At 36.6% G+C, this 9,174-nt stretch overlaps 1 long non-coding RNA gene across 1 annotated transcript; it reads right to left on the minus strand.

Moving 5' to 3' along the window:
- Window positions 1-7,930: 7,930 nt before the first annotated feature.
- On the minus strand, window positions 7,931-8,789 carry LOC118752427. Its single transcript, XR_004994677.1, has 4 exons — window positions 8,730-8,789; window positions 8,608-8,669; window positions 8,388-8,515; window positions 7,931-8,331 (listed from the first exon to the last, which is right to left on the minus strand). It is a non-coding gene; the product is annotated as an uncharacterized LOC118752427 (long non-coding RNA).
- Window positions 8,790-9,174: the final 385 nt, after the last annotated feature.

Genomic DNA, 9,174 nt, shown 5'->3' on the forward strand with positions numbered 1-9,174 from the left:
CGACCCTTTTGAATGGCAGAAGCACTGAAAGAAGTGGAGAAGACGAACCCGAGTCCCCACTCGATGACGACGGAGTCGACATCCCAGCGCCTGACTATGACGAGGTACGAATAGCGATTATGCTGGTGAAAGGTAACAAAACTGCTTGAGCTGACGGTCGATAACGACGGAGTCGACATCCCAGCGCCTGACTATGACGAGGTACGAATAGCGATTATGCTGATGAAAGGTAACAAAACTGCTTGAGCTGACGGCCTGTCAGATGAGCTATTCAATTACGATGGCAAGGAGCTAATAAGGTGCATGCCCGACGACTGGAATTCAAGTGCGCTCTGTCCAATCCACGAGAAAGGCGACCCCGCCATGCGTGCCAACTACCGCGGGATTGGCCTTCTAAGCATAGGTTGCAAGGTCTTATCGAATGTATTGTGTGAAAGACTGAATACCACCGACAATGAACTGATTGGGCCATATCAGTGTGGCTTTAGAGCAGGCAAATCCAACATAGACCAGGTATTCACAATACGCCAAATCTTGGAAAAGACCCGCGAGAAAAGGATCAACACTCACCACCTATCTGTCGACTTTAAAGCCGCTTTCGACAGCACTAAAAGAAGTTGCCTATACGCCGCTATCTCTGAATTTGGCATCCCCTCAAAACTCATACGGCTGTGTAAAATGACGTGGAGCGATACCACCAGCTCTGGAAGAATTGGGAAAGACCTCTCCGAGCCGTACGCCACCAAACGGGGTGTCAGACAGAGCGACTTCGTTTCATGTGACTTCTTTAATCTGATGTTGGAGAAGATAATAAGAGCTGCAGAACTGAACCGCTCAGGAACAATTTACTACAAGAGCGTGCAATTGCTGGCGTACGTCGATGACATCGAAATCAAGAACCGCGAAGTGTGTTCTGCCTTTTCCAAGTTAAATAAGGAAGCAAAGCGAATGGGTCTGGTGGTAAACGAGGACAAGACGAAGTATCTTCTGTCATCAAACAAACAACCAGCACATTCGCGCCTTGGCACCCACGTCACTGTTGGCAGTTATAATTTCGAGAAAGTAGAGAATTTCGTTTACTTAGGAACCAGTATTAACACCGATAATAATGTCAGCATGGAAATCCAACGCAACAACAAGTACTACTTTGGGCTGAGTAGGTAATTCAGGAGTAAAGTCCTCTCTCGACGTACGAAAACCACACTCTATAAGTCACTCATCATGGCCGTGCTGGTGAGGTGGCTCCTGGACACCGACGCTCCAGCTCTGAAAGTATTCTGGCTTCACCTGGCATTTCCAATTGGCGTTAGTTGGCACAGAGGATAAACGACTGGCGCGGTTTGTTGAACTCGGCCAAAATCTATAACCTTATCAGTCACACAGTGTTATAATCCCGACGAAATCCTTAACGGTGGTACCGGGAGGGGAACCGTACATGACGGTAGGAAGTTTAGTTTAGGTTAAAGTCTCACACTGACGGGGTTAGGCTATCGATGTTTCCTCCTCGTAAAATAAACATGCGCAGTAAAAAGTTAACTATCTAAAGCGAGGAATAGTTTTATATCAACTTTTATGAACTTCTGCTTATGTGTTTTTGTACAACATATTTACCTCTATTGGTAACAATAATTTTAAGCTATAACCAACAATTTTTTAGTAAGTTATTGGTTTTGAAATTTCGTTTTGGCTACGCCCATGAGTTCATGTACTGTTATGTTAACATTATTATCGTATTTTTTGGTTTTTTGTTATTTTATGGCCTTATAACAATTATATTCAACAATCTTAATTGAGCTCGAGGCCGTTTTTTAATGAAAACTTTTTGTAGAAAAGCAACAATCATTTGAAAAAATGGTAGAAGTGATAGCTATTTCGGAAATCACCACATTTCCTCATCAGACTTCTTTCAGTAGGATTAGAACCGACGATCCCACTGACTCAGCCAGTTGCCTACGCACTGTGCTAGGTTCACCTTATTAATTCTTGTTGCTTATTACCACCATTTTCACTTGTTAAGCCAACTACAATCAAGCGCAGCTATTCCGCTGCAATTCACTTAATCATGTGGCTGTTGTTGTTTTCCACAATAAGTTTTCACTAAAAAGCGGCCGTGAGCTCAATAAAAATTGTTGAATATAATAGTTATAAGGCCACAAAATACCAAAAAACAATAACTTAAGGACGAGCACACCTAAAAGTTAAACATTCTAATAATATAAATATTAACAAAAACCAACAAAACCAACAACCACATGATCAAGTGAATTGCAGTGTAATAGCTGCGCTTGATTGTAGTTGGCTTAACAAGTGAAAATAGTGGAAATAAGCAACAAGAATTAATAAGTCGAACTTAGCACAGTGCGTAGGCAACTGGCTGAGTCAGTGGGATCGTCGGTTCGAATCCTACTGAAAGAAGTCTGATGAGGAAATGAGGTGATTTCCGAAATAGCTATCACTTCTACCATTTTTTCAAATTATTGTTGCTTTTCCACAATAAGTTTTCATTAAAAATCGGCCTCGAGCTCAATAAAATTGTTGAATATAATTGTTACAAGCCCATAAAATAACAAAAAACAGATACCTTAAGGACGAGCACACCTAAAAGTTAAACATTCTAATAATATAAATATTAAGAAAAACCAACAAAACCAACAACCACATGATAAAGTGAATTGCAGCGGAAAAGCTGCGCGTGATTGTAGTTGGCTTAACAAGTGAAAATAGTGGAAATAAGCAACAAGAATTGATAAGGCGAACTTAGCACAGTGCGTAGGCAACTGGCTGAGTCAGTGGGATCGTCGGTTCGAATCCTACTGAAAGAAGTCTGATGAGGAAATGAGGTGATTTCCGAAATAGTTATCACTTCTACCATTTTTTCAAATTATTGTTGCTTTTCTACAATAAGTTTTCATTAAAAAACGGCCTCAAGCTCAATAAAAATTGTTGAATAAAATTATTATCGCATAATACTTATTTTTGTAATCTGTGTAATCTAGTCTGCAAGATTTTTAATCATAGAACCACCCCAACCGATCAGCTACGCCTGGGACTGCAAGCATGCCGACTTGCCACTCGCCCTTGCAACAGACCTGCTGCTACATAACAGTTGCTGGATATGATGCAATTTTTATCAACAAAACAAAATGAGAAAATTTAGCGCTTGCGTTTCTTTTTCGGTTATGGTTCGAATTCTTCGACATTGTAATTTCAGTGTTTGAAAACCATTATGCCGCAGATAGTAAGATTAAACATTGGCTCAGGCAGTCGCAGTTCACAAGGATTGAGAATTAGCCATGCAATTGGCACCTCAGCAACGCGTTCAAGTTAACCCCAGAACAATAATGCTTGTCGAATAGACTAACATAGTTTGTTTTGTGGTACAGTTTCTAGAAAATGCTTTTTTTGAAATTGAATTCAAACTAAAATACTAGGTACATTCTTTTGCAACCGAGCTACAAAAAAACACTCGCTTAAATGACGAAATACACGCAAAACAACCACACAAACTCGGCTATTTATCCGGGTTCAGCCAGGTCGGTTAAGAAATACGCGACCTGAAGAATGGTGTTGTTAAGTGAAAAAACTGCTCTATTGTGAATTGTTAATGGGAAAGTGGAGAGGGAAATTTTTGTTTCCTTATATACGTGACGTATATTTTAAATAAGTATATATATTACGCAAATATTTCGCAGAATTACTCATTTAAATTGGTTTTTGTATCTAAATCCCGGTAAACTTTAAAATGCATTTGGCTTAAAGTACTTTAAAGTCAGTCATTTGATTACGCTTTCGTTCTACACTTCACAGATTTTCATAATTAAGAAAAACCGAAATTAAAAATTTGAAATTAAATGTTCCGCCTAGTGAGATTTTAACATTCTTGGCCGCGACCAATTGTAGCAAAAATCATTGCCCGCTCGGCTACAGCCAGACATGTCAATGTGCTTTGAAATGTTCAGTTTTAATTGTGTGCAAGCAGCAAGTCGATTGCTCGACTCTGCATTTGATTTCAACTACTTTAAAATGCATTTGGCTTAAAGCAATTCAAAGTCAGTATGACTTTTCATACTGAAATAGTTAATTGCCGCAGTTAGACGATTTTAAAACTAATATTGAACTATTGCAAAGATAAGTATCAAAAGTGTAAGCATTTGGTTTATCTCAATGAGGCTGCTAGGATTATACATCAGTTTAAAGTTAGTTGCTGTATAAGCAGAAATAAACTAATTTTTCTGAGTAATTGGTTGAGCTACGACGGACTGGATATAACCAGGCATTTTTGTGTTACATACCTTTCATCTTTCATCCAAGCTACAACGGTCATGAAGTTCAAAGCTGTTATAATGCAGAGCAGGATGAATAATGAGACGTGGAAAGAAAAATTATTCATCCCTTCACATCTTATTAAACTCATGTGGTTGCAGGATGCATTTATACAATTCCGATTTTCATAAAAGCACTGCAACTTTTTATGTAATGATACTCCGGTCTTCAATATCCAATTTTCCGTATAGTCTTTATACGCGTTTGAGATCTGTAAATTATAAAAAATAATTTAAAACGTAATGCTATGATTGTCTTGAATAAAAATTTCAAAAATTGAGAAACCTTGAATAAGTCAGGAACTAATTTTCTTTCCTACAACCCTAATCCTTTCAGAACAAAATCGTTCCTCAGATTTTCATACATATCTTTGCAGTTTTTGTACCTTCTGTCTTTTTGCTTCTAAATATTTATGTTTGTACAGTCTCAGCAAAAAAAGGGTAATCGCTTTTAGTGATAACGTGTTCTAGAAGGCATAGCGTTATAATGCCTTCGAATTTTTTCGCTTCTTTTAGACATTGCCGGTAATGCAAAGTAGAATGTCCTACAATATTTTATTTATTTCGCTTCTTTGTTTCATTTCGGGGAATGCAAATTAGAATGTTCTACAATATTTTATTTGTTTCATTTCTTTGCTTCATTTCAGGGAATGCAAAGTAGAATGCTGCATCGTAGTTAGCTGAAAAATAGAATGAATATCCAAAAATTCTTTTTCTATCGTTACTTTCTATGGAAATTTGTCTCGCTTACAAATCATGTTTTGCTTTGTTCAATTTGCAGCGAAGTTGAAGCCAGTCAATGAAGTGAAGTACTAGAGTGAGGAAATACAGTTTTAAGCTTAATTAAATATGCACGTAAGTACATACCGATTTGTATGTAAAACCTAAGTACCTAAATACATAAATACATATGTATCTATGTATCACAGTATACCAGTAGAAAAGGTTTTTGTTTTTGTAGCTGTTTCGTGGTGAAAGTCCTTTATGGGGACCAAATTTCCCCACAAGAAATTGAGCGCATGGTTGCTTTTGCGTCCCAAAAGAATGAGTATTAGAAAACAATTAAAAAAAGTCTAAGGTAATAATCACAATAATTTGCACTTATGAGTTAATGTGATAATCATGTGTAAAAACTCTTTTCAACTATTATTTTTCACAAAATAATTTGGCGGATCAGTTTGCTCTGAGCGCTTGTGTTGTTTACCAAGAAAATGCAGCCCTGTTGGTTTTTATTTCTGTATCGCATCGCGGTGAGTTTCTATTTCTTGGTAATTCGGTTTGTGAAATGGTAAAGAAATTATTGAAATTTATTTATTTGATGTGTATAAGATTTCATTAATGCAATTTTTTGTATTTTCAGACTATTAATTACAAGCACTGCATCATCAACGGTGATTGCAAGAACTACTGCAATCCCTGCGGTTTTTCCTCTTGGTAGATGCGTTCTGGTCGTGACCAAGGGTGGTCTCCCAAATTAGCCGGGAATAAGGTTAGTCATTTTCAATTTTATATCTTTGTTCGTCAACATTATAGGACATGTCATCATTGCAGGCTATTGTTGCAGAACAAAACGCCTCAACCACTGCTGTGGTAAATATGTTCCAGCAGAACTGCCCACCGCCGTCGGTGTAATGATTTCGATAGCTGAACAAACGCCATCTCCTGGGCATTCCCACAGCTTGCCGACACTAGCTATTATATCACGTGTGAATGCAACTGCGGCTTAATTTGGTTATTAACAGTGCAGTCGTACCATGTCATTGGCAAAAACACTAAGGGCTGCTGCCACATATAGGTTGTAAAGTTTTTGGTATCGATGAACACACTCGAAGAAGACGATAGCCGAAAACATATGATGAAACATCTTCTGGCATGCCTTTGACAACCGTTAAGTCAGACGAAGGCTTCACACATGATGCAATAATGAAAGGTGTTGTACGTTGTGACAGCGCGAAATCGAACTACCTTAGGTCAATATTGTATTTTGGAAGTACAAGATAAACGGGAATAAAAAAAAGCCTTTTAGTTGAAAAAGTACTAAATTGTATGCCTTCTCAACAGCGTTCCGATTATCAGAATAGGTATATATATGGCTTGGTAGTCTCATAAAATTGTAGATAATTAAAATAATAAAATTAGGCGTGTTTTTATTCACAGGAATATGATAATATGCTTAAAATTTTCGAGCTAATGAATACCCAGCTAGAACAGTATGGCTTATATAATTCCTTTTATGAGCCGTATCACTAAGAAAATTATCCCTTATGAATTTGGAATGTGTCCCTTATATTGTACAGGCCAAAAAGAGGAATTCATTTACGTGTGATCTTTTGTCCCCCTCTTTCATATAGGCTTCTTGTGCGCATATATCAGGTTTCATAGCTGTTGACCATACCAATAATGCCTCATGCTCAGTTTTACTTGATCAATTCGTGTTCTCGAGAAAAAAAAATTTCACGATTCAAAAATCTGAGTATAGCCGCCAAATTCTTTTCTCAAAATTTTGAAAATTCTTTGTTTTTTGCCCTATATTTGCTTTGTATGGTATTTTCAACAAAATAAAGGCCAAAAACGATAAATGTTCAAACTTTGGATGTTTGGATCGTGAAAATTTTTTTTCACGGAGAACACGAATTGATCTAGTAAATCTTAGTATGAGGCATTATTGGTATGGCCACCAGCTATCAAACCTGATATAGTCGCACTAAGGTTTTTTTGTGTTCCACAGTGTTATACAAGGGATACTTTGAGGAATCATATAAGGAATTATACATTACCCAAGTCCACGTATATCCAAGTTCGTGTCATACAGCAAGCATTGACTACTTTTTAAAGTTTTATTTATTTGTTTTTGAAATTGACGACATATTTCAGAATTTGTAATTAATACGTTGTGTTCATTTTAGTAAATCCACTTTTTTAATTGTACAAAATTTATTATATACATACAGTATCGGCCATATCAATGAGCAAACCCCATTTCAAAGTAATATTATTTCCCTCTCATGTTAATTTATTTATTGCTAAGAATTTGCAACAAAAGTAAAGTTGAATTTCTAACAAAACTCATATAAACCGAATTTTAAAACTTCGTAGAAAACTACAAAAAATACAACAAATTTTCAACCAAAATTCAAACTTTTTTCTCAGAAGTGTTAGAATTTTTTTGAGCACTCAGTTTTATAGCCCCTTCAATTTTAGTCTAATTATATGCAAGTTTGAAGTGGCTAAAAATTACCTTAGTTTTTTTAGAATCGATTAAAAACAAATCGTGTTTAATCGTCTTCTATATAACGAAAACTTCGACCATATATCGATGGCTGAGTAGAAGATCGACCTATCTCGGCAGCCAGGTCGAAAACGCCCGATATCAGAAAGCTTTTCAACGCCCTATTTCAAAATTTGGCTGAAAAACGCCCTATTTTAGAATTTGATTGAAAAATGCCCTATCTCGGAACTCGGTTCAAAAACACCCTATCTCAGCACATTTTCGAAGTATTTTTATTTGAGATAGGACTTTTTTGAACCGACTAATAATAATAAAATATGTACTATATACATATCTAGTTTCAATATAAAAAAATTTATGTACACCATTAATTGTGTATACATATCTAAGTCAATATATGTGATATACATGTACATACATCTACATACATATCGTCGTTTAAAGTACAAAACCATGCATCAATAAATTGCAAAACCTCGTATAGAGATAATGCAAACCCACGTATGCGAGGTTGCATAAATTAATTTCTAGAGAGTAAAAACACTCATATTTCAAAATGGTTATCTTTTTGTAAAAAGCAATCGCATTTTTGGCTAGTATATTTCAGGAAGAATGGATAAGGATTGATCCAAAAACGTGTGTGAGCGAATCCAATTTTTAGCAGCAAATGTCAGTTACGCGGTTTTGTACTTTAAGCGACGATATGTATGTTAACAGGAACGCAGCAATCTAATACACGGGTGGAGCAGGAACGCAGCACAGCAGAAGCATACAAAAAATCTGCAAATAAATGGTTTTTTAGGTTTTTAACAAACGAGAACCTGGTTTCAACTTACTTCAACGTGTCTAAATCACAACGCACACACTAATGCAAAGGCGCAACAGGAACGCAACACTATAAAATACGGGCGGAGCAATATACAGGCGGAGCAGGAACGCAGCACAGCAGAATCGTCCGAAAAATCTGCGAATAAATGGTTCATTAGGTTTTGAAATAACAAAGAGCTCAAATGGAATGGTTCATCAATAAAGTCAAAATAATATGTTGTAACTTACGTGTATTAGCTCTTAATCACAATACCAGCACAGGTCGGTCAGCGAAACACTAAGGAAATGACCTAATAAATGCAAAATTATAATTTATTTGTAAAATAATTCGGTTTTATTACAATACTTACCAAATTTCACGCAATTGGAAAACAAATGTCAGCGAATAAGAACAAAACGAACAACGAAAATTGAATCAATGTAGCTTGTTCAGAATTTTTTTCTAATATTTTGGGAAATGTTCAGTGAAAATAGCAAAGAAACAACACAGTTTCTCCTAAGGTAGTTCAAGATGGCGGATTAGAGCGAGAAGTTGCCAACGTATAACACCTTTCATTATTGCATCATGGGCTTCACATACGATATTTCACACATGGCTGGAATTCGTTAGCGGACAGAGCACACATTTACAAAATATTTATCGTTCAGCAGAACGTGCATGCATATTCGATTCCGATTTTATGGGTCGACTACGGAGGACAACCGAACTTCAGTTGGTTGGCCAGTGTGTAGTGTGTAGTATGCAGTGTGACTTTTAAAGAACAAACAAGTCGAAGCAAACTAACCCAAATCATA

This window comes from Rhagoletis pomonella, unplaced genomic scaffold, assembly GCF_013731165.1.
Source record: "Rhagoletis pomonella isolate Grant_MI unplaced genomic scaffold, Rhpom_1.0 Rhpom_scaffold_01500, whole genome shotgun sequence".
Taxonomy (NCBI): domain Eukaryota; kingdom Metazoa; phylum Arthropoda; class Insecta; order Diptera; family Tephritidae; genus Rhagoletis; species Rhagoletis pomonella.